Here is a 26,813-nt window from a genome sequence, read left to right on the forward strand (position 1 = left end):
TTTATTGATCTATATCTCTCCATCATGGTCTTTATTTCCTGTGGCTTTGTAATGAGATTTAAAACCACTCTAGTCCACTTGATTCTTTTTTTCCAAGTTGTTTTGACTCTTCTGGGTTCCTTATGAATTATAGGACCAACTTGTCAGTTTCTACAAAGGCAACTGAGGCTTTGGGAGGGACTACACTGACTCTGTAGATTAATTAGGAAAGTATTGTCATGGGAGCGGTGGTAACTCTTCAAATACAGCAACATAAGGCGTCTTTCCATTTATTTCTCTCTGTTTTATACTTTATATAAAACTTCATTTTCCTTTTTCATTTACTTCTCAGTATGTAAAGATTGGCCCCTCTCTCCCTCTTTGTAGAGCTAGGCATATTTAACCCCACGGCCTTGTACATGGGCGAGCACTACAGCACTGGCCTACATTTCTTTCCAATGGCTTGTTTATTTTATGTGTTTGTCTTTTTGCAAGTCTGGTGCCCAAAGAGGCCAGGAGAGGGCAGATACTCCATGTGGGTGCTGAGGATTACATCTGTGTCCTCTGGAAGAGCAACAAACTCTCTTAACCACTGAGCCAATTCTTCCCATCTTTCCATTCTTTTGAGATGGGTATCTGTTGGCCAGTCTGGCCTGGAATGCTACATAGCTTTTATTACTTTCAAACTTGTGAGCCTCCTGCCTCAGCCCCTGAAATGCTAGGATAACAGGTACTTATCCCCATTCCTGGCTACTATTTATCTGTTGTTTATGTTTTTGTTTTTTTAGTTTCCAAGGACAGCGTGGTATTAAGATTGCTCCATTTTCATGATAAACTGTCTTTGTTACTGTTAAATTTCACTAAGAACATAGAAATCTTTAAAAAGCAGGCAGGGAGGGAAGGCTGGAGAGATGGCTCAGAGGTTAAGGAGCACTGGCTGCTTTTCTAAAGGTCCTGAGCTGAATTCCCAGCAACCACATGGTGGTTCACAATCACCTATAGTGAGATGTGGTGCCCTCTTCTGGCAGCAGGAGTACATGCAGGTAGGACACTGTATACATAATAAATAAATGAATAAATAAATAAGTCTTTCAAAAAATGTTTCTCTTGGTTCTTTCATTAACTACCCTTTCATTGCTCTAACTTGAACAAAGGATATAATTCTCCCTCTTATTAGTGTTTTTTTTTTTTTCCCTACTCATATTTGCGACTAAGGGCCTAGACTGCCAAGCGCTGCTAATTGGAGCACATCTGGAATTAGACAGACCATCATTCAGTTCTCCACAGTGGACTTAACCTCTGACGTCACTGGGATTAGCCTAGAAGTTGGTTTTTTCCTTAATTCTGGGTAGAGATTTGGTACCTTTTTTTCCCTCAGAGGAGATAAACTGTTATGATGGTGTCCAAGGATGGGAGCGACTTAGCCTTGATCTGGGTGAGAAAGGAGAAGGACACATCAAAGAAATCAAGTACAGCAGTTGACACTTTGCCTAAAAGTCTGCCAAGTGTCTCAGAATTACACAACGTCAGCCACAAACCAGCTTCCAAATAAATCAGCAAAACTGTAAAGCGAAACCTGAAGATCCCAGACCCAGAGCTCCATAAATGGGCTGTGAAAACTTTGAAGTCTCCCAAGACAGCTTGCTTTCTAGTGCTGCTTCTGATGTGACCCCAGAGGATAATGATTGAGGAAGAAGAGGCCAGCGTGCAGCACCAAGGACCAACAAGACTTTGGCAAATGAGGGCTTCTCCTTGGGAGCAGGACCAGGTTGTAATCACAGAACTTGCTCTGTGGCCAAGCAAAATGTTTTCAGAGTAAGCATTTATAAGATCCTATCACTTCTGTGCACCCTTCTAAACTTGAACAGCACAAGAAACACTTGGAAATCCTTAGTAAGTAGATGGGAACATTTGCCAGAGCTCTAGGAGTTAACGCACATCTCAATGGCCACTCCCTGAAGCGTGGCCTGCTGGACTATTTTACAGGTAGGGGTGCTGAGATGAAGTCAGGCAGCCAATGCAATCACCTTTATCACTTAACTTTTAACCTTGTTAAAGATTCATTTTATTTAATGATGAGGCCTAACACTATCAATGCATTAAGTCAGCTGGCTTTCAGTAGGAATTCAATAAACATTTGTTGAACTACTGAAGAACAAATACCAGAATCCTGTGTTAGACCAAGGTCCTTGTGCCATCCTTGTGACATCTGCATAGTCTAGGATGCTTGGCACTAACAGTCCTTGAACTACACGGAGTGGAATCCACACTGCGGCTGCCTTTTAAGATTGCTGAGGGACGGTGTTCTTCTCCCCAAGTTCCGCAGGCCTCCAAAAGGTTCAAAGGGACTGAGGTTTTTACAGTTTCTCATCTGCTTTAGCTGCCTTTATTTTCTTGTTTGTGTAGATAGGGAAGTCTCAGTCTCACTTCGTAGCCCAGGCTGGCCTGAAACTCACAATCTTGCCTCAGCCTCCTGAGTGCTGGAATCACAGACATGTTCCAGTGCTGTGTTTTTCTGTTTAACTTTGTGTGAACTTAGTTCCCGTGAGGTGAGCTTGGACTCTCAGATCCCAGCTTAACTACTGTCTTCCCAACTGTAGTCAGGTCTCATGTGGTTACAAATTGAGGGTTTTGTTTTGTTTTGTTTTAACATGATAAATTAACCTGCTTACCACCTGCACCTTCTATGATTAGCTATTTTTAAAACACCATTTTTTTTTTTAAAGTCTGGAACATGTACCCAGAACTGCCAGATGACACAGTGGTTGATCAAGTCTGCCCTTAAAACTGTCCTTATATGTTCTTAATGTGCAGGCTATAGGGAACACTCGATTGTAACACAACTGTGGAAACATTTTACCTCTTTATTCCAGAAGGAGAAAACGATTAAAAAAAAAAAAAGTCAGCTAAGTCTGTCTTCCTACGCAGGAGAAAGGAGGACAAGACAAGCTGCAAACGCATCTCCTCCTCACTGTTCACACATTGAGCTGCCTCTGATTCTCTGGTAATTCCTTCTATATCAACCAAAAGAGAAAACAAACAAATAAACACACAAACAAAACAAAAAACAAAAAAATCCCCCAAACCCTACCTATTTCGGCTTGAGAGGACAGTTAAAACATAAGACAAATGTATCTATAAATCATACTGGTTTAGTAAAGTTTTGGTAGTAAGTTCACCTCCAAAACCAAGTGGTCAGCTCTGAGAGCATATACACACAGGCAGCAGTACACAAACTGGGGAAGTTGTTTATGTAGTTAGGAATACATATGTGTATACGTAACAACAATTGAAATAAAAAAGCCATGAATTTGAGACAGAGCAAGGATGTGCACGGGAAGAAAAGGGGAGGGGTGGGAAATTTACTTTCAAAAAAAAAAAAAAAAAAAAAACACCAAATATTAAAAAGCCAGAGGAAAGTACTGTTTAGAGAGCATATGTTGCTGCAGTTTAATTAACATCGTCTTTCAACTACGATTAAGAATGATTATCACAATGCTTGACAACAATGCCAACCTATCTACTAGCAGTTCCGTGAGGCTGCTGTGTCCCAAAGGCACTAAACATGGTTCAACCTTTCTGTGCTGTTAACACTTTCACCTCATCCAGCATAAAGCTGCTTTTTCTGGAAGCTATGGTCATGATGTTTCTGGCAATAGTTTCAGTTCAAGAAAATGGGCTTCAGCTTTGAATACCAGAGGCCATCAGCTGTGAAAATTGGAGCGACATCTGTCACTATCCAGTGGCAGCATCCTTCCAGAACTTTTGTCCCAGTAGCAACCTTTAAGGACCAGGGTCTGCTGGAAGGTGGCTGCCCTTGGGGAGAGTTCCCTGTGGTCTGCGGAAAGTTATGCAAGAGCCAAGGCGAGGCTGGGGGTCTGGGGAGTCACAACTGGAGAGTAGGGGCCAGGGTCTTGGAGCTCCAGAGAGTGCTCATCAGAGAGATGAAGAAATTTGCTCTCGCTTGGAGCTCCAGGTTGGGTTTAGGTTTGTTTGTGCCCCACTACCACACCTCGTGCAACAGGCCAAGTGTTTTTGACCTACCATTACCCAGGCAATGGGACTTTGTCACTAGATACAGTGACAAAGAAGTCACACGGTGACTTGAGAGCACTCTGAATGAACTAGGATCCTGAGCGAAAATAATTGTGCTTCTCGGCCACGCTCTTCAGCAGCACTAGGGGGCAATCCTTCTTCCCAGAAGACCGCCAGCGCACTGCCACCTCCCAACCCCAGAGTGGCCACACACATCATCTACCCACTGGAGTTCGCAAACCTTCGTAGGGCTCGGCAGCAGCACGTGGGGGGTGTACTTGGCACCCTGTGCTCCCTTTCTTCTATGGGCAGAAGGCAAGGGAGGCGGAAAGGGCCACCCGGGCGCTCAGGCTAGGAGGGGACAGAGAGGAGCAGGGCGAGCAGGAGGGGCAACACCTGAGGAATCCGCCTCCGGCCGCTGTGGCGCCTCGCTCCGCCCCCCCTGGAACTGAGCGCGCAGCCCGCGCCCTGCCGCAGAGACGCCAACCACCGGTGGCGCTAGCACCTCGGAGCTGAGCGCAGCGCGGAGCCGCCCCGGGCTGCAGAGACCACCCCGGCCCTCACGCCCGCCTGGGCCAGGTGAGCTGCTGCGGGGACTCGCGGGTACAGGGAGGCGAGGGGACTCGGTGGCGGGTGTCCTCTGGCGGGCTGGACACCTTGCCTGCGCAGGGCAGCGCCGCCTAGACTTTCTTCTGAAGGGATTGGAAGGGCGCGCGAGAGTGTGGAGTGAGTCCCCATCCCGGTCCTGCCGCCCTCGGCCACAGGCCTGTCACCCGGGCTCCGCTACTTCCTTTGTGGCGGGAGGGAGGTGGCCCTTGCTCTGTGGAGTGACGGAGGCTGTGGCGAGGGGGCGCGTCCCGGCTGCTCCCGGAGCACGAGGGGACGGCTAGCGGTCCCGGAGCACCAGATGGACCGCAAGTAGCGAGGTGTGGAGGTGTCCAGCAAGAGGATGGGTAGAGCTGGGCTTGGGAAAGTTGAGAGCGGCCAGACGTGGTCAGGCGTTCTCTGGGGTCCATGCCAAATGTCACTTCGTCACACGCGCATCTTCCGGTCATCATTTCCATTTTTCTGGGAGCAGTTCTGAACTGCTTTTATTCTGAACGAAGCACAAAGGATTGTGTTGACAGCTGAGCGTGAAAATAGACAGCAAGGTGAGGTGTGCCTGCCCAGGCAGGGTGAAGGTGGGTGGTTTATTAAAGCCCCTGGTTCCTGAAGTTCTTCCGAGCTTCATGAAAAGATTTTATTTGTATAGGTTCACAGTGTGGAGTTTCTCATTAAAACCAAGCCTAAGAAACGTGCGCGACAGGGTTCTTGTGGATCGTGGTGGGACTCTTCCATCGTGTTCCTTTCCGTGTCCCTGGCTAGATAAAAACAAATTTTGATTTCTACTTTTGAAACCATGAAATTCTCCTGCCAGAAGCCCTCCGTAAGTCCCATTTTAAAACAGCCTATTAAATATAGGCAGTTCAAAGGGGTTTAACCAAATGTTCCTCTTAAAAACCATTCACTCCTCTGCCGTGTTCTGGGAACGTCTGAAATTCTGCCTTGAATTTAGTTACTGTTTACTTTTTTTTTTCTTTCCTTTCTTTCTTTCTTTCTTTCTTTCTTTTTTTTTCTGAAAACTTTGGTGAAATTGAAACGTGGAAAACACAGTCAAATTTTTAAAAAATGGTTGTTCTGTTGAAATAGTAAAAGATTATATGCATATAAATATGTATTTTAGAAGGAAATGTAAACTTTAATAGATACTCAGAAGTGGTAGGAATTATGTAACAATTTCAAGCAACAGCGAAGAGTATCTGGTGTAAATCCAATCCCCTCTTCCACGCATAGCTTCTCTTCCATGAGACCCCACAGCTGAAATTTTATAAGTACAAATTACCGTTAAAATGAAAATGTGTTATGGAGGTGGAGGTAAAGGAGGAAAATAGAATATAGGTAAAGATTGCTCATATCTAGATGGATTGCATATTAATGATAACAATAACCAATTTGATATGCTCTTGGGATGACATAAACTTTTATTTGACCTGTGGTAGATACTTACTTCTTTGATGATCAGTAAACCAAAAAAAAAAAAAAAAGTTAAAATTCTTAGAACAAGTGTCAAGTGCAAAGTAGAATGCCTTTTCGTCACACTAGCTTTTCTAACTTTTATTTCCCTCCATCTTGGAACTCTAGGAAGCAGAGCAAATGGTAGTTACTTTGTCACCACAGTGTTCTTCTGAAAACACCAAGTAGGTATTTGTAGTCTCCCATCAACACAGCATATGTAACAACTTTTAAAGGGATAGTGACAGAGCTTAGCTGTAGGGTGCTTAGACTGAGACTGTGTGTTCAATCTCTAGCAGCACACACACACACAGGCACAAGCACACGCACAAGCACACTCGCACTCGCACTCACACTCTACAGAGAGCAAGAGACAGATGGAGGCCAAGTTTGAGATCTCTTCACCCCAGGCCTAGATCTGCTATGAACCACCCACACAATGTACTTTTCTTGACAATACTCTCCTGGCCCTGTCTCTTTGGAAAGATAAAGGAGTGCTATGTGGCTTTTCAAGCGTCCTTCTGCCTCCTAAGTTCTGTTGTTAATGTAGCTGACGTGTTCTAAGACTGGCTGAGAGTAGCCAGTTGGACTGCAGATAGTTAGACAGGGAGTGACAAGGACATTGTGGAGGTGGATGCACGAAGGAGAGGCCAGCGATGCTTCAAGTACATTGCTTTTCTTAGGATTTGATACCTTTGCAGGACAGCAACTTGACTTTCTCACAAAATGTCTGTTTCTGCTGATGGTAGAGGCCAACTCTGGGGCTGATGCGTGTCACCTCTTCAATATTCATGGGAATTTTAAGGAAAACCACTCTTCCCAAATTGTTACTTTTCTTTTGTGGTAAATGGAAGTAAAGTTAATTTGCCTACGTCAAAGAGTCTTGACAATTTAATTAGTAACTCTCAAGAGTATTTAGATTATAAACATTCCTTACAGCTATAGTATTTTGATTACTATGTAAGTATACTTTTATATCCTTAGTACAAAACTTTTCTAATCTGAAGGTCATGCAGCCTTTGGACTGTGATTCTTAGGTGAGGAGAGATTACAACGTTGTAAATGTAAAAACAGTTAATTTGGGTCACTATGAAGGACCCAGTTAAGAGATTTAAAAATATACTGTAGGTATTGATTGCCAAAATCCTTGCTATCACGACAGAGGTGCATTCTACAGATGAGTTACAGCAAAGAATCTTAAGCTTGGTTGGGGTACTAAGATTATAAATTAGAAGACTATATTCGTAAAGACACTTAAGTAATTTTGATTTACTGACAAACTCCCCCCATAGACTAAGTAACAAACAACTTTCTATTTGGGGATTTTGCAGTAATTTAAAAAATATGACAATCTTTATGAGTGTAAACATCCTTCCTCCTCCTCCCCCCTCCGCTTTCCCTGCCTTTGCCTCCTCCTTAGGACTGTTTTTCAGGGAGGCAATTTAGTGTGGTTGTAAATGAGTGGCTTCAAAATTACAAGTTCTGGGTTCAAACCCACCTATAACACATAATGGGAATATTGGTCAAGTGACTTATTTTCTAAGAATTTAGCTTTCTAATTTATAAAATGTGTTCTCTAAACGGTTATAACACTAGGTCTCTAAAAGATTAAGATAAAAGAGATAACATATGAATACATGTTGAATGTTCTCTTTATTATTGGGAAAAATTCAAATTTCTGGTCATTTGAAATAATTAAATTATTAGTATTTGATCAGGGTAAAGTTACGTACTTTTTGATTTGTATTTATTTGTCTTGTGCAATAGTTCCGCTGTACAGTGTTGCTATGTTTTTCTAAATGGGGTTGTGGTCACATCATTTCTTCTACGGTTCTGTGCTTAACTATATGATGGTTGTGTAGAGGAAGGCAGTTGTAACACTTGTGAAGAGTGCATTAAGTCATTCAGTAACCTTTTCCAGACCAATTGTAGAGTTTTTGTTTTCATCCTATGCTTACTAGCTGTTATGGTTTTAAACTTAGGGAAGTCACTGGTAAAATTAGTGTCTAGTATATACTGTGTGCATCCTATTAAGATGAAGACAGTACTCTCTTTTCCCTTGAAGGGCTGTTTTATAAGTAGTAGAACTATGATTACAATTTATGGTCTTTCCCTCCCCCCCCCCTTGTAAATTAAGAAAACTTCTAACAAATCAGAGAGATAATTTGTAATCTCCAATTAGATTGTCTTAGGCTACAAATGTATCACAATTTATGCCCCCTGACTAGAGTTCTTACATAGTCAAGGTAGCTTAGTCTACACAAAAGCATGCCCTCGTAAGTTCTGGAGTGCCAGCAGCCCTGATATTTTTGGCAAACACACACCCAGTGTGGATAAAGCTGCTCTTTGTGCCTTGAGCTCCAGGAGGGCTCAATTGTGTGCTCCTGACTGCCTGGCCACGCCTCCAAGTCCAGATGCGAAGTCTCACAGTGACTTCTGCTCAGCTGCATTTGCCCCTGCCACACACTGGCCTGTGTATGGCTTTATACTGTGCAAAGCAGATAGAGAACTCACTGTCTCTCTGTCCTTTATGACTCTCTTCAGCAGCCCCTCCAGAAGAGACTGCAGTGATTGGCCATCTACCCTTGAGAAATGTCTACAGCAGGGAGCCATACCTTGAATGGTTTTCTCTCTTCTTAGGCATGGGCCTATTTTTAATGGTAGAAGTCTAGAAACTGACTTCAGACGTGGCCTGTGTTGTTGGGTTTACTGTGTTTACAAGGTTGGACACCTTATTTTGGCTCTTGGAACTTTTTTGTGTGCTCTTGAGGGACTTTCTTGGGTTTTGTTTTGGGAAGAGGGATTGGGAATTACTACTTTAGTTACCAGTGTTTTGCGTAGAATTGCAATGTGGACTTGCTTTTTGTGGGGGGAAGCCCATACATTTATACTATGTTGTCAAAATTACACACATTTACAACCCTTGTAGGGGTGTTATCATACTTGTTGTAGGCTTTGAGAAAACTTCTCAATGTGAAGAGCTTGGAGTTAGGCACTGGGTCTACGGGTGGACCCTAAGCTACTGAGTTAGGAACTCCTGACGGCAAGGCTGCCAATCTGCATTGTAACAATCTTTATAATGCTGGATAATTATTCTAGGGAAAAAGAAACTTCAATACCCAATTTAAAAAAAAGTGTTCTACTTGTAAAGTCATCTGGAATATTATAAAAAAAGTTTTTTACATGCTAAACAAGGGATGAAAATTAGCTACTGTTGTTGTTAGCTATTATGTGTCATTTAATTTCTTAAAGCTTGATTCAGGCAGGGATTACCAACTCCGATACCTGACAGGGCAAACACTAATGTGTGTGGTGAGCAGAACCCTGTAAATTAGGTACAGTGATGACGTTAGTGGCTAAGAAAGCCTGAAGATGGCAGAACCTCAAAGCCTTCTCTAACTGCTGCCTTTTAGGAACATGGGCACCATAAACTGCAAAGTTCACATTTTTATGGGAATTTAGATGTTGGCAATGGATTATAGTGACCAAAAGAAAAAAAAAAAATAGATTCAACAAACAAATCTGGAAGTTAGATCATTTCCATCCTATAAATCCAGTAACATGGGTAAAAATATTTGTATCTAACTGTTTGTGATGACAGAAGAAATGGTGATGTTCATCACATACTAATAAAAATGCATATTAAGATTAACAGGCATTTTTCAGTGTCCAGATCATAAAAATTCAATAGATGAAAAGCTGGTGTTGCCAACTAGGTAAAGAATTAGCTATTATCTTCTATTAAGAGTGAAGGCAAGGGCTGGAGAGATGGCTCAGAGGTTAACAGCACTGTCTGTTCCTCCAAAGGTCCTGAGTTCAATTCCCAGCAACCATATGGTGGCTCACAGCCATCTATAATGAGATGTGGTGCCCTCTTGTGGTGGGGAGGCACACATACAGGCAGGATACTGTATATATCATAAATTAAAAAACAAATAAGCAAACAAAAAAGAATGAAGGCAAAACATTCAGGTTTTTCTGGAGGACAGTTTGGCAGCATGTACTAAGACCTTATTAAACTGCCTACTGTAAGAAAGTAACCCCAAGCTACAGGTCATCATTTAAACATTAATTAATTAATACCTTCAAACAAAGACTCGGTTTCTCAACTCTGCTAGTGTGTGATTGCTGATTACCATGCTGGGTCCTATAAATATGAACAGTTCCTGTATAGGAGTAAGTGCAGATGGAGGGCACTAAATTCCTTAGAAGTTTCCCTCCTAGGAATTTGTTGGAAAGAAATAACTAGGCCTGATGTGGTGGTGCACAGCTGGAATCTGAGTGCTCAGGAGCCCCAGGCAGGAGGATCTGGAACTGGAGGCCAGCCTCAACTATGGAGCACAACTCTGCTTCAAAGAAAAGGAAGTTTTTAGCGAAACACAGCAGAAGCATATAGGAAAAATTATAACACGAAATATTATTTATGAGAGTAAAAGTTTAGGGCTGGGGAGATGATGTAGTGGGTAAAGACACTTGCTACCAAGCCTGATGACCTGAGGTCTCTTACCAGTCCCCATATGGAAGAAGGAGTGAACCAACTCTGACAAGTTGTCCCCTGACCTCCACACATGTATTGTGGCACTCACAAGTATGGGTATGTACACACACAGTAAATAAATAAATGTTTAAAAAGGAGTATACAGTTTAGAAAGAATGCAAACACCAAGTTAGAAGAGAAAAAAAATCAATCAGCAGTAAATATTTGTGAAAAAATAGTATTAAGTGAAAATTCTGTGATAAAGCCATTTTGTTCATTTAGGTAGCTAGCTTTGGCACAAGATATCTGGGAACCAATCCTCCTGAAAAAAATGCACAACCTTTCTCTGTTCTTGTTAGAAATCCACAGTCCAGCTACCCCTCTACTCCTACCTGCACTGTGTATCTCTAGCAGGGACCAGGAATCTGTGAATTGATAAACGCTGCCTCCATCTTTGCATCCCTCAAGTTGCATCTATGTTACCATGACTGAGTTAAAATCCCTGAACTCTGTCTAGGCCCTGTTTTCACTATGGGCATGCCACTGTGAAGTTAAGTAACCGTCCATAAGCAAAATGGTAAACAAAGGCAAATGAGTAAAACATCTGGCTTCTAGATTGAATCTTTTAGATTTCTAAGTGCTCGAGAGGAAAGTAGAATAAAAAGTGAGCCTGACGGGTCCAGCAGATACAAAGCTGCAGGATCTCCATGACATAGCAACAGAGTATCCAAGAGGAGTCCCAGGGAGGATGCAGTGTTGATAGTGTGGCAGAAGCCGGAGGCCTCAAACCAGGCCAATGACTCATTGCAATAAACAGTTGCAAGTAAAGCTGTTTGGGCAGAAGGGTATACTGTGTGATACACTGTGACATACCACAGCTTCCAAGGTGAGATTTGTTTGTTTGTTTCTTTTCTTTTCTTTGGGTGGTTGCAAGGGCAGAGGGCTGATATTCATAAAGGATCAATAAAAACTTGAAAGAAAGAAAGAAAAAAACTAAAGAAGAGAAAGTGAGCCTGAGGTTGCATCATTGAAAAAGGACCCCTGAGCAAAGACCTGAGTAGGCTAGGGACCGAGCCCTCGGGAGTTTCCAGGTTAGGTGGAGAGGGAGTCTTACTTCAGTCTTCTCTACTGTGAGTTCTTTGTAAGGAAATTAATCATCCTCAAATTCACTGCATTTCAGGGTCCACGCCTGCCACATTTGCTTGTGAAATGCAGTCATTGACTTATGGAATAACTGTTTCTGAGGTGGAGCCTGTGCCTGTCCTCATAAGACTTCCCAAGTACTTTTCCTGGACACAAAAGTGTTAGAACTAGCTGGGCGTGGTGGCACACGCCTTTAATCCCAGCACTTGGGAGGCAGAGGCAGGCAGATCACTGTGAGTTCGAAGCCAGCCTGGTCTACAAAGTGAGTCCAGGACAGTCAAGGCTACACAGAGAAACCCTGTCTCGAAAAACAAAACAAAACAAAACAAAACAAAAAGTGTTAGAACTGCCCCTCAACGTGTAATCCTACAGATTTAGTTTTACAGCATGGACAATGGGAAGTTACCACGGCTGCAGTTTTCCAGTGTGAAGACGTAGCCAGTGCATTTTTCTTTTATCTACTGCGTCATTAAATCAGATGTAAGATGCTAGTTTCATTAAGCTTATTCATCTATCTTTAGGTGTGTTTAGGAAACTGAAAAACTGTCTTCATGGTATCCACATCACAGAGCCAAGGAAATGTCTCTTTTGAAAGTTCTACTTCCTCTTCTCCAAGTCTGTTCCTTTTTAAATATATATTTTATTAATTCTTTTTTATTATTATTTAAATTTTTTGAGACAGGGTTTCTCTGTGTAGCCCTGGCTGTCCTAGATTCACTTCTATACCAGGCTGGCCTTGAGCTCACAGTGATCTGTCGGCCTCTCCCTCCTGAGCTGGGATTACAGGCTTGATATAAATTTGTATTTGATTTATTATTTTATGTGTACATGGGTAGAGGTGCCTGTGTGCCACAGCATGTGCTACTGTGGCAGGGTCCTTCTGTCTCTACAAGAGTTTTGGGTGTTGAACTCAGGGGTCTGGCCTACCTACATGGCAAGCCTTTAACTTGCTCTACCTTTAAGAATGAACTTAAATCTGTTACATTGTTTTACTTTTCCCCCCATTTTTCCCCTCCATCTTTAAATCTGACTCAGGCATTTTAAGTTTGTCTAGCATTTCTTCTGTTGTTCAATTTTTCCCCCATGCCATTTTTTTTTTTTTTTTTTTTTTTTTTTTTTTTTTTTGAGGCAGGATTTCTCTGTATAGCTTTGTCTGTCCTGGAACTCGCTCTGTAGACTAGGCTGGCCTCAAACGCATAGAGATCTACCTGCCTCTTTGATTAACTTTTTAAAAAAAGATTGAATATCTTTTTAACAATCAGTCTCCTGCAGCAGCAGCCTTGCAGCCTTTCCCAAAGAAAAATGCCTAAACCTTAGAGTACTCATCTGCTATGAGCTGCATTGTAGCAAAAGAAAAAGTGCCTGTATTTAGTAGCAATGCATTTGCTCTGTCACTATCCCAGGGGAAGCAAGAGAATAAGCAGTCAACACCAGACACAAAGAGTCTCCATTCATGTATTTTGTTTTGATTTTCTTGTGAGATGCTCTACTCTATCACACAGGCTACACTTCAACTCATGATCCCCCTGCCTCAGCCTCTGGAACGCTAGAATGGCAGTTGCGGACTACCGTACCTGGCAGCCAGGGTCTCTAAGTCACTCTCTACCATCCTCAGCTTGCTGGGATTTGTCTTGGCCCAGTGTGTTTTATTATTCCAATATTTTGCAGCACACTCAAGACTTAATCTTCTGATAGCTCTCACTAGTTGTAGAAACAGGAAAAAAAATGCTTTTATTTGTTTACTTATTTAGACAGGATTTTACTATGTAGCCCTGGTTGGTCTGAAACTTGTACACCAGCCTGCTTCTGCCTCCTGAGTACTGGGATTATAGGCATGTGCTACTGTGTCTGCTTAACTGTTTGTTTTAATGAAAATTTACCCAAATTTCTAAAGACATGCCCAAGTCTCCTTGGTCAAAAATTTATCACATGCTCATTGACAAGAAAAATGGACATATGTAGAACTTTTGAGATTTCCCTGAACCTGGAGGAAAGGTCTGTGCTCTAGATAAGCATACACAGACTTGGGAGTTGTTAATACTGAGGAAGGTGAGAAAGTGGCTGATTAGCCAGTCAGCAGTCTGTAGCATGAAGCTGAATTCCCTTCCTTCCTTCCAATAATCTAATATGAAACCTCAATTTTTAACAAACTGATCAGTTGTCTCTTCTGCCTGTGTCTTACCCGAACATTCTGGCTTGTGTCTTGATTCCTGTTTCTCTTTCATTAAAAGTTCTTTTTAAAATTTAGAACAGAGCCGGGGGTGTGATAGTGGTGCACTCAAGGAGGCAGAGGCAGGAGGATCTTCATGAGTTCAAGGCCAGCCTGGTCTACAAAGCAAGTCTAGGACAGCCAAGGCTACACAGAGAAACCCTGTCTGGAAAACAAAAACAAAAACAAATTAGAACATATATAGCTGTTTAAATGAAAATTAATTTTTAAAAAATAATGTGTGTGCAGATGTGTATGTGTAGGCTAGAGGACAACCTCGGGTGCATCCTTAGAAACTTTGTCCGCCTCCTCTGAGACAGTGTTTCTCACAGGAGTCTGGGGCTCAGCAATTGGGCTGTCCCATCACAGGGATCAAATGCTAAATGTGATGTATTTTTGACAGTGTTCTCACTCAAAAGTTGTACTGGAATTGTTTAATATTGGGAGATATTAAGTGGACCATATCTGGCTAGTCTACAAAGCAGTTAAGTCTGAAGTGTGGGGTTTGGTGATAGGATTTCAGATATTCTGAAGGATTGATACTGTCGAGGAGACCCTTGAGCCTTCAGCATACCTTCTCTGAACTGGTGCCTCAGAGTAGCATTTGCTTAGACATACCATAATGCACAGCACAGTTGTATATCTGTAATTTCAGAGCATGGGGTAGGGACAGAGGGAGGGAGAGAGAACAGAATATTTGCATACGCATAAAACAAAAGTCTTTTAAAAAATAGCCATAAAAGACTTTATGACCCCTATACTCTCCGCTGCTTAGTCTTTTCATAGAATTTAATAATTTGCAGCAAGCTTTAATAGTTTTGTTTGGTGGTTTAGTTAATGCAAGCCAACAGATATTGTCTCATACACTGTTTCTAACCTGTACAATTGAGAGGGGTGTTCCAGACAGGTTTTTTTTCTGTGTAGCCTTGGCTGTCCTGGACTTGTTTGTAGACCAGGCTAGCCTTGAGCTCACAGAGATCTGCCAAGAGCTGGGATTACAGACATGCCACCTGGCTGAAAATTTTATTTTTAAAGTTATAAAACAACAAGAACAACAACAACAACCACCACCCAGGAAAGCTTGAGAAGATAAACTGTTTCACGAGCCCCTAACCTCTAGGTAGTAGGTGTTAAGTCTGCATGAGACAGATTTTGCTAAATTTCACAGCCATTTCTCCTCCCTTAAGTCATCCTCACATTTTGTGACTACTAGACTATAAGACCTGATTGTCAGTAACTGTGTCTTAAAATGTTTTGTAGTGTCCAGGAAGACAAGTTGGGGTAGGTGTGTACTGATGTGACATATTAACTCTTCCAGACTGTGGAGGAAACAGGCTGTGTGAAGTAATAGTCAGTCAGTGGGACTCAAACCTTGAGTTCTCTCACCAAGCTTGAACCACGGCTCCGAAACTGCTGAGACCCTGGTCCTTTTTCTTATTTCTGTGTCTGAAGCTCTTGGAATAAACACAGAGAAAAAAATATGTTCAGTAAGTGAATAGATGCCATCTGTTAAGCTAGTCTATTACTGTGTATCTTCCTGACCTGGGCCAAACTTCATTCCGGTCTAAGCCATTGTCCACAGAACCCTGTAGAGAAGGGAGGGACAGTGTAATCTTTATACCTTTACAGGAATACCAGGCCAAGGCTCATGCCCTATGAAAGCTAGGATCATAGCATCTTTTGAAGAAAAGTTTGTAACAAGGAAAATAAATTCAAAACAGTTCTGTGGTTGAGGTTGAAAGGAGATTAATTTTATTACACTTTTTTGAAGTTTAGAAAACTATGTCTGTAAATTCTTATGCATATTTTATTCATCTTCAAATGTGTTTATTTACTAATTTGCTTTAAGTAATATAATCCTGGTGTACACCTCTAATCCCAGCACTCAGGAGGCAGAGGCAGATGAATCTGAGTTCAAGGCCAGCCTGGTCTACAGAGTGACTTCCAGGACAGCCAGGGATGCACAGAGAAACCCTGTCTCAAAAACAAAACAAAAAACAAAAAAGAAACAATGTATTTGTGGGGTAGTGTTATATAGTGTGTTAGAATCATGAAAGGGCTAGTTCAGAAACAAGCATTCTACAAAATGTGACCAGTGTTTGAAGTGAATAAATGCTATAGTTCATATTGCTGATTAGGTTTTAAATTGACAGACTATTAAACCAAAGCATTGTGGGCTTGTTTCAGATATTATTTCCAGTAGATTATCCTAAGTCTATATGTGTCAGGGAGCTAAAGTTCAAGTATTATGGACACCATAATTCTATCTTAGAATAAAGGCTGCGTTTAGTCTGTAGTGATTTTTATGGCAATAATAATTATAATATCATACTGTCTCTCAATCTTCATTTGTATAAGAAGTAATTATTTTGTCAGGTGAATTCCTCACTTCCTGAAAAAATCATTTTATTTTTTATAATTTTTTGACTGAGCAAGAGTGATGATAATAGAATTCTCCACTGGGCAGGAAATTAATGCTGGAATTGAATTAATAAGACCTTGTTAGGCACCTGTACCTGGAATGGGTACAGTAAGATAGAGACAGGCGCACACAGAGTAGTTCCTTCCCTGGTGAAAATGAGAACTAGCTGCAAGATGGTACCAGGGCTTGTAGTTTTATAGATTGAGATTTGACTTTATATGAAGCATGCTCCTCAAGCTGCCACTAATGCAATGGAAGCTACACAGCATATGCAAGCGCATTAATTCTCTTCCTCAACACCAAACGCATAAAAGAATCCAATTAAAGCTGAAACCTAATGAAGTTTAAATGTGCATTTCCTCTTTTTTCTTAATTTATTTAAGCCAAAGAGCGCTTTAAACTTGTTCCCAAGGCATTGGGCGTGAAATCCCAAGCAGCCGGGCTGATGCAGAGGCTGGGGAGACAACTCAGTGGCACTTCACCGATGCTAACGTTGTGAAATGCATCCTTTGGAGAGGGGTAGGAACTGCAATGTATACGTGCATGTGTGCATGGCGTATGTACACGTGTGTGGATGTGTACGCATGCAATGGTGCCGGTGTAGTGGTTAGGAGAAAACTTTCAGGAGGGAGTTCTTTCCTTCTACCACGATGGGAGTCCAGGAATTGATTGCATGTCTCATCCACCTTATTAGTTTCATTCATTCACTCATTCATTCATTCATTCATTCTTCATTCATTTATTTTGAGTGAGGCTCTTTTACTGAACCTTGAGCTCACCAGTTCTCTAGACTGGCTGGCTCCTGAGCCCTAGGCTCCTCCTGCTTCTAGGATTAGCGACCACTGTGTCTGACTGTTCTATGAATACTGGGGTCTCAACTCCTTATGCTTTTCACAGTAAGTCACCTACTCAGCCCAGAGGATGGGGGAGAAGTGGAATATCAATGTCAGTTCATATCTTCCTTTTGTATTGTAAAGCAGAAACCAATTTTAATAAATGTGCTCCTGTAGACAGTTTTAGGCACATGGAATTATCAATTAGCAAAATATGAATGAAGGCTCATTTTAACCTTTAGACTGTGTTTAAAGCACATTTACAATTACGTGAGGTGACGTCATACTTGCTATTCTACTGATACATCAGATTATGACGAAAATAATAAACTTTTGCAGTTCTTAAAGCGTCTGAACAATTATTCTTTAAAGGCAGAGGCAGGTGGATCTCTGAGTTCGAGGCTAGCCACAGTGGGTTCCAGGGTATCCAGGGCTACACAGAGAAACTCTGCCTTGAAAAACCAAATTATAGCCAGGCATGGTGGCGCGTTTCTTTAATCCCAGCACTCGGGAGGCAGAGGCAGGCGGATCACTGTGAATTTGAGGCCAGCCTGGTCTACAAAGTGAGTCCAGGACAGCCAAGGCTACCCAGAGAAACCCTGTCTCAGAAAACCAAAATAAATAAATAAATAAATAATACAAACAAAACCCAACAAAACAAAACAAAACAAAAAACCAACCCCCAAATTATATGCATGTATAATATTTGTATATGTTAATATATATTAAAATTAGCTTACAAGGTAGTGAGTTTTCATATTTATTTTTCTTCATGAAACCTTACTTTGACTTCCCTTCAGCCCTCCTACCTCTAGCAGGTAAACCTGCTAACCATTGGCATTGCCCTCTCTTCTTTCATGTTATTTGTTCCTAAAGCATTTTTTTTTTTTTTTATAATTAACTCCCTAGACATTGAAACTCTTGGTGCTTCTCACCAATGAAAACTGTGTGCTTATTTAGCTCTTAGCATATTTTTATTCTGTATGGTAAATTAAAAATAAGGTGAGATTAATTCAACATTTATCATAGATACTATCTACTTACAAATTTTCTATTAGATTAATGAAATTAAATTTTCTACCAGATTTGTAGACCACTGTAAGGCACAAAGTACAAGTCAGAGTACGAAGTGGAAAGAAAAAAGGCTTAATTGTTACAATTAGAACACAGTACTTACAAATAGTGTTTTAAATCATCTTTAGTTTGTTATTTTAAAACCCATCAAAGAATAAGATCAGAAGTTAGTCTGTAAGATTTTAACTTATACTACACAATCATTTATTGTTTTTTTTAATACAGTTTGATTTATTAAAACTTGATTTCTCCACAGGAAGTCTGAGTTAGGTACTTAGATTTAATTTTTCTTAATTTGTAAAGCATTACCATATAAATCCCAAGGAAGTGGTACATGAAGTTGTCTGTTTAAAGATAGTTATGTAGCCACACATTTTCTTTCTCCCCAAAACTGGAGATTTGACTCTAAAGCATCTGTGTGTGTGTGTGTGTGTATGTGTGTGTGTGTGAGTGTGTTTGTGTGTGTGTGTTTATGTGGTGGTTAGAGCAGCCAGAGGCCTTTGTGTATGTCTCATTTAAATGTAAATTTATCTGAGGGACTCTAAAGATGAGCTTAAAAAGTAAGGAGAATTTTAACATGAATAGTCATTTTTTTCCAAGAATACCAAAATACCTGTTTTATACTAAAGAGAGAAAGAAAAAAAAAAAAAAAAAAAACCCAACAGCTAATATTTAACTAGCTTATTTTTAAAGATTCTTAATTGATTATCACTTTTCTTTCATTAATAGTATTTTCAAGAATCAAATTAAACAGAAATTAATTTGTATGCCTTAAAATAAGTATAACAATACTAAGCAATTTGTAGGATGATGCTTAATATTATTTTGCTGTATTATGTAAAGAAAAATAATGTTTTAAGAAGAAATCAGATTGTACAAATACATCTTTAAAAATTAAATCTGAGACACCTAAAAGCAACGGTTGCAGACAGCTTAAGTACATTGACATAATGTACGACACATACATCTATGAACTGTATGTATCTAGGATATATTTTATGGTTTTATCCTGTCATTATACATTATACAAACGCAGTTTGGAAGCAAGTTTTTCATAGTCTCCACTTGTCACTTGTTGCCACTGAGACAAACAACTGTGTTTGTCATTGACAAACACAAATGGCTGTGTTTTTATCCTACAGACTCTGGCACTGTAGACTGCCATGACGTCCTCTCCTGGTAGGGGACCTGCTAGCGTCTTCAGACGTCCTTTCCACATTCCTACAATAAAACAGGCCATTTCTCAGGGTTGGTGTTGATCGAATATTTTGAAGTCATTTTTGTCTTCAGTCATTGTCCTACTAGCATGTGATTATCTTGTGTTAAAAAAAACAAACAAATCACCTCCAAACCCCTTTGATCTACCCTAACCTTTCTATATGTTAATTTTGGAAGAGTGACACTGTAGTATGCCAATAAAATGCACTCCTGCGTTGACATTCTCAAGGTAATTATAAAAAAGGATTGTAAAGTTTACTGAAGGGATTATTATTTGTTGGTTGATGAAATTGACTTAAGCCCTAAAAATGTAAATACTTCCCAAGCCAGCCCCTGTAGAGTGAAGGGTCCCTTTCAAAGAAAAGAATGTATTCATTCTAAGCCTAACTTTAGCATAAAGGAGTGGGTTGAGCATTTTCTAGGGGTCTTTAATTTTTATTTACACCACTCTTTAATAACCAAGTTTCCATTGAGTGTTTGCGGACTTGAGGCACAACACCTCATGTTTTCCTCCAATCCTTGCTGTTTTGAGTTCAAAGCTGAGTTTCTAGTAACCAATAGGGGCTTGAAATACGTGCCTAGAGAAGTCTAAGTCAGAGTCTGCTTGGATGAAAGTCAGACATATCACTTTGTAGGCAAAATCAGTGAATGTCTCTTCTATTTTCCCTGAGTTGCAGTAGCATAAGTGGAGGCATTTTCCTTGCAAACAGAAATATTAGCACCATTCTTACATGTGCCTCTCCCTTTCAATGCAAAGTTTGTTCTTGCTTCTTTATTTTTGTTTTGGTTTTTATTTGTTTGTTTGTTTTTTGAGACAGGGTTTCTCTGTGTAGCCTTGGCCGTCCTAGACTCACTTTGTAGTCCAGGCTGGCCTCGAACTCACAGCGATCCGCCTGCCTCTGCCTCTGCCTACCGAGTGCTGGCATTAAAGGCATGCACCACCACCGCCCAGCAGTTCTTGCTTCTTTTACAGCTTTTTCTTCTCTTCCTCCAAACTCCCAAGACTCAGAGGAAGTGAATTCTTGTGAAGGACCTATGTGAAGGAGGCTTTCTTTTCCCACAGATATATAGTACATACAGTACATAAATACTTTCAAAAGTCCTATGCCATTCTTAGACCTTTACTTTTCAAATAGTTGCCTCTTTTTTTCAAATAAATAAAAAACAAAAAATGCAACAACCTACCAATTTACTATACTATGTGAAACAAAGCCTGTTTAGCCTGGCAGTGTATTTTGTAACACAGTTTTTATGTTTCTTAATTTGACTTAAAATGTTGCATTAATTATCTACTATAATGATTTTTATAGATAGCTTGTTATTGGTAGTTGCATTATGTATTTCTGGGTTATAAACCATAGCACCTTTGCAATGTGATACCCCAGTGATGGCTTCCTGTAGCAAACATCTGTGATGAGTCTGTTCTCTGGATTTTGTTTCTTCCTTTTTATTTTGTATCAAGGAGAACAGATTAGCATAGAAAGTTTTAACCATTATATGAGTGAAACTTTGTGGCAAGTGTAGGAAACAGAGAGTAGCTTGTTGGTGTTTTACCTTCCGTGACTGTGGCCTGGCCACTTTCTCAACTTCTAAGGGAATTCTGTTACAACTATTAGATACCATTGAGGTGAAGGATGGAAGTAATTGGAAGGCCCTTACACCTTATACACAGGGACGTTACCTGGTAAGTGAAATGCTACCTCAATTTATTTCTGGCGTGTCAAGGCGAGTGGGGGATGGGAGAATGAAACTTGAATCAGTGACCATCTGGCCTAGATTTGGCCAATTTCCTGTGCATGGCTCTTTGTTCCAGGCACACAATGGATTGTTCCTTTTAGAGATAAGAATTCGGTTGTGACGTTGTGTTGAATCAGCAGGTTTGGTTTGGGATTGCAAGCAGGGACTCATATTGGGGCCTTTCTATTGTTCTACAGTCCCCATCCTGTTTCCATCAATTTCAACAATGTTCCAAGAGTTTTCTATAGATTAATAGAGAGGTGGTTTCCAAAGACACATGGAATAAAATAATTGGGAATGAAGCTTTCTAGTTTGGCATTATCTATTTTAAGAAATTGAAATTTTTCTCATCTCTGGTTTTCAAAAGTGATATATCCCTAATTGGGGCTTTTAAATAAGCCTTTGTAATGAAATCTTCTGTCTGAACTTGAACTTTCCATTTGGTGGTTGAAAGAGCTGTACTAAATCTGAGCAAGGCTTTCAGGCGAGCCTGCATGGTTTTCTCTGGCCTCCACTGTCATGTGTCTGCAAATCAGATCTTAGGAAGTTGGAGCTGTCCTCCTATTAAATCGCCATCATTGTTTTTAAAGAGGTGGTTATTGACTACAAGTAGGGATTTTTATTTGCCTAGTGTTCCAAGAAAGCCAGGCACCAGGCCATCGCATATGTAGCAGAGAACAGAACCCAGTTAAGTGCCACTTTCCATAAGACAAGAGCTAGCCTCTTGCTGTGTGGCCACAAAATAAAAAATAATGACTTTTTCCTTCCGAAATGATAGGACGGCTGTCAGATTTTGTCAGCATTTAATTTACCTCTCATCTCCTCGTAGCTGAACTGCCTCTCCTCTTACCACCCCAACACACAGCTATCACCAACTTCTCCTGAAACTACTTATTACAAAACAAACAAACAAACAAACAAACAAAACCAAGCATGCATTACAGTCAACTGCCTTGACATCTAATCTCTAATTCTTTTGTGTGGATAAAGGTACTTTTTAAGTATTACAGAATCTAGGGGCCTGATCTTAAGAAGGAAGCTTGCCAGTTAGTTCCTTGGGGATCTAATTATGTAGCAGATGGGACCCCATGCAACAGTTTAGTGTCCTTTGGTGCAATTAATTTTAGGTCCACATCTATCAAAAATAAAAATGAGAAGAAATAACACAACAAATTTGTTTTTTCTACTTGAAGCATTGTACATTCATATGTCCCTCCCCCTGCCCCCACTTCCGCAACGCACCATTTTTGAAGTATCTTTAATTTGGGGAGCTAGTTTGTGGCAAAGGGAAAGGTCTTAATCCTTTGCACCCATCCCCTCCTGCACCCCCAACTTCTAAGTCTCCTTCAAGTCTCACTGAGGGCTTATAGTCTCCCCAGAGGCGGCTGCAGATGCCTGGGAAGTTTACACTGCAGAGAGTTGTTTTGTTTGGCATAGCTAATCAGGAGGCAGGCTGGAATTGCTCATAGCTGTCATTCAGGTTTTGTTTCAAAGTCCAAGGACCTGCTGGGAAAAACAAAAAGCTAATGAAAGCTGACTGTATTTAGGCCTCAAATCTATGGAATCTGAAAGGATGCCCTGACAGTGTATTCTTATTCCTCCACATTCTTGCTGTTGCTAAGGTAACAGATTTTTAGAGGCTTTTCATCTTCATTGTCAAGTATTTGCTACACTTATTGTTGTTTTTCAGATTAGAGCAATTCAGATTATCTCCTTTTAAAATGAAGTAAAAAGAGAAAATAACAGGAATAAAATGTCTGAATCAATTACCTTGAATGCTCCTAAGATCAGGTTTTTTTTTTTTTCTCCATTTGTTTTGTTTTGCTTTGTTTTGTTTTTATGTCTTAAAACCCTTACCTTCATAACACATGTTAAAATTTAGGACAAGACCCTGAAGTTTAGGAGTGTTACATATGTGAAATTCCCACTCCTATAAAGTGATTTAGTAAATATTCATATAATCTGCAAAGAATCATCCTAAGAAAAAAGGCTTATAGTGAGAAGTCTTTAAAAATCATTCTTCTTGAATAAAAAAAAAAAAACTAAATAATGTAAGAAAGCAATGCATTTGCATTCTTATCTGTAAATGGAAAATTCAAGAAGTACGTGGGCCTAGGCATAGTGTTCAAAACTACAAACCCCCGGTCTTTTAATATTTGCTTTCACAGATGTGTTGCCCTAATGGATGAACTTTCATCTGGAGAGTGCAGCACACATCACCCGAGGTTGATAAGTAATAAGGAAAAGATTGATTTTATGCAAACACAGTGTCCCTTGGGTTGGCTTTAGATTTGAAAGCCCCAGGGATATGCTTCGTATGGCTGCTATTGTCACGATGTTGACTCATTGAGAGATAACAGGCTTTAAAAAAAAACCAGATTTATCAAGAATCTTCATCCCGTGAGCTTTTCCCTATGGCAAAAACGAGAATATTGAAATGATGCAGTTTTAGTACTGATTGGATCACATCACTAATTTGGTCCCAACCCCAAAACCTATACTCATAGAGATAAGATCTGGCTTAAAATGAGAAAAGGAGCATCTGGCCAGGTGTGGCAGGGCTGCAGGTCTGGGAGCGAGGGGCCAAGTGTGCAGAAGCTCCTCACTTTCCTTTCTGTATCCCAGTTTGCATTCCTATCGTTTCTCCTCTCTGCCTATCTGACTGTGTGGTCCTCAAGGCCCCACTCAGCTCCCCTTGTCATTAAGCTCTCGTTAACTAGACCTGGTGGCGTCCAGGTAGTTAGAGAGGCTGCATTCTCAGCCAGTCAAAATTGTGTTCACATACAGTTTTGATTTAAAAAAGATTTTTTTTTTTTTTTTTTTTTTTTTTTTTTTTTTTTTTTTTTTTTTTTGAGCAGAATGATTAGGGTTGGGAGATGTGAAGAGGAAAGAACATAAAGTGAATGTATCACCTGAAATGGAGAAATCTAACCAGGTAACATTTTCAAGTAAAGGACACAGCCATCTTTAAGGGGAGCTAGAATTAGGCTTATTCAAATTCCCTTTAAAACCAGTGCTTTCCAAACTCCTGGGTTTTGTGGTAGAGAGGGGCCTGACAGATATGCTGAGTGTCCCCTACAGCTACCTACAGACTCTTTTTCTGTGTTGGATTTGTGCCTGATATTTTAAAAAAAAGAAAGAAAGAAAAGAAAAGAATACGTAACACTTCTTTAAAAGTAAGGTCTTGAAATCACTACCATGTAGAATAACAGATGAGAGTTTTAGTTCAAGTTGGAACAAAATGTTTTAGCCACAAGAGACAGAAAATTTAAATAGACAGCTTGGTGAGTTATGATTTCCACATTTGATTCCAAGGTTAGTGGAAGCTTTATCCTTGGAGTAAGAACTGAGCTGGGTGTCTGTCGTTTAAATTACCAACAGTTCTCAGATTGTTGATTTTTTTTCTTCTTTTGTTGTCGGGGCCAGATAAAATTTGGCACCTAGCTGGTCTCCATTGGGGTTGGGAGTAAAGTCCATGTCCTCACTGAACTGTGGCTCCAGAGAAGAGAAACTTCACTGCTTTGGTTTCTTGAGATCCTAGCACAGATGTGGGCCCGAGAGGGACCTGTTTCTAGAGGCAGCACTGGCTTGCCGGCCTTAGCTCCAGCTCCTCCTGAAGGTGATACGGGAAGGTATTCACAGGAATTTCCTAAGCTTCCCTGTTGCCCTTCAGGAGCAGCTGTGACCCCAGAGGAGCTGTGAGATAACCAGCCCCATTACAACTGTGTCTGGAAAAGTGGGCATGGCTTTTTGAGCCTAAGAGATACAATGTTGAATGTAGAAATCTTGACTCTCTATATGAATTGGGGAAACCGAGGCACAACAGACGAGGAAAGTGAATTTTCCTTTTATTCTTACTGCACCTATGGAAATACACCAGGAAACAGTCATCTCAGTGGCTAGGACTTTTTTCCTACTGTCCAGTTACTTTTGACATATTAAAAACTATAACTGAAGATCTGAGTTACAAGGTTTCCTAGATGCAAGACTGAAATCCAGGCTGACGGGGCAGAAGAGGGCTTGGTAGTTCTACTCATGAGCCTATCTCTCTGTTTGTAGTTGATGGAAAGGAGAAAAGACCTTTCCAAATCCTGGCACAATACTTTGTGTGCAGGAGACATTGGTAGAGATCTTACAGAACTGAACTGAATGCCATTAACACGACTTTTAGAAGCAACTATAATTATAATCATCATCAATGGTCATCTTTGTCATTGTTCCTTGAAGCCACCTGTACTTACAAAATTCAGATTAGTTTAGGGATAAGCTTTATGATGTTAGCATCTTATAGTTCACATAGGAGGTTGGTCAAATAGAGGCTTGAGAGTATTTCTCTGGTCAAGTTGTTCTGTGTTGATAAATGTCAGTATTGATTTCGTCATTAAGGAAACCCTGAGGCTGGAGAGATAGCTTCTAGGTAAGGGTGCTTGCCTGGAAAGATGAAAACCTGAGTTCAAATCTCTAGAACCCAAATAGAAAAACCAAGCACGGTTTCACGGACCTGCTATCCCAACAATAGGTGGAGAGAGTGGCAGCTCCTCCTGAGAGCTCTCTAGCTAGCCAGCCTAGCCAAAAAAGGCAGGCTGCTAGTTCAGTAAGACACCTGCAGCAAGGCAATAATGGGAAGGGTGATACAGGATGGCACCAAACATCTTGGTCTGCATATGAGCAAATACCTTTGTACCTTCACATCCATACACTCATGAGCATAATACACACACACATACCACACATGCACACACTACACACACACACCACACTATACACACATACACATACCACACACACACACCACACACAGACACCACACCACACACACATACCACACACATACACCACACACATACACACCACACTACATACACACCGCACACCACACACACACAGAGGCACACATCACACACATACCACACATACACACCACACTACACACACACACACACCATACATACATACTACACACATACACCACACACATACACACCACACTACACACATACCACACACCACACACACAGAGACACACACCACACACACCACACACACACACCACACACACACACCACACTGCATACACACCACACATACAAACCACACTACACACACTACACACACTACACACACCACACACACATACACACACCACACACACAGAGAATACTTGGCATGGCTCCATTAAAACCGGAGAGTTTTCTGTCATCTTTCTCTCTTTCACCTGGGTCCACTTCAGGATGCTTTCATTAGGTGAGACTTTACAAATTCTAACTGTGTAATGTGTAATAAGATGGTAATGCCTGAGCATGTTCTGGAGCAAAGGTGTCGTGGGCAGACAACGTGCTGGTCTGGAAAGCTCTCTCAAATATTATCTACTCTCTTGTATATTTTACTGGTGGAAGAGAAGTTGGGAACCCAGGAAGTGCCTCTTCATAACGGGAAGAAGACTGTCTCTATTCTGTCACATGTCCATCCCTGAGGCTGCTTTGTGGTTAAGAGGTTGTATCTAATTCTGGAATTGTTATTGTAAAATCACCTAAGCATGCCTTAGGGCTTTATATAATAAAATGGACTTTGGACCTTAGAGCTTGCCCTGTAGAATAGGTGATGTGTAAGCTTTAGGTAGCAAGTGTCATGTGA

General features: G+C 40.8%; 1 protein-coding gene and 1 pseudogene across 1 annotated transcript in view; both read left to right on the forward strand.

Moving 5' to 3' along the window:
* Positions 1–4,552: 4,552 nt before the first annotated feature.
* The window catches only part of LOC127204798 (GREB1-like protein), a 294,756-nt gene continuing 272,495 nt past the window's right edge, over positions 4,553–26,813 (forward strand). The window contains exon 1 of the mRNA XM_051164015.1: positions 4,553–4,593. The gene's annotated coding sequence lies outside the window, so the exon portion shown is untranslated. The remainder of the gene's footprint in view (positions 4,594–26,813) is intronic.
* LOC127204796 (GREB1-like protein) overlaps positions 4,553–26,813 on the forward strand; it is a 138,973-nt pseudogene continuing 116,712 nt past the window's right edge.

The sequence above is a fragment of the Acomys russatus genome, chromosome 20 (genome assembly GCF_903995435.1).
Source record: "Acomys russatus chromosome 20, mAcoRus1.1, whole genome shotgun sequence".
In the NCBI taxonomy this organism is placed as follows: Eukaryota; Metazoa; Chordata; class Mammalia; order Rodentia; family Muridae; genus Acomys; species Acomys russatus.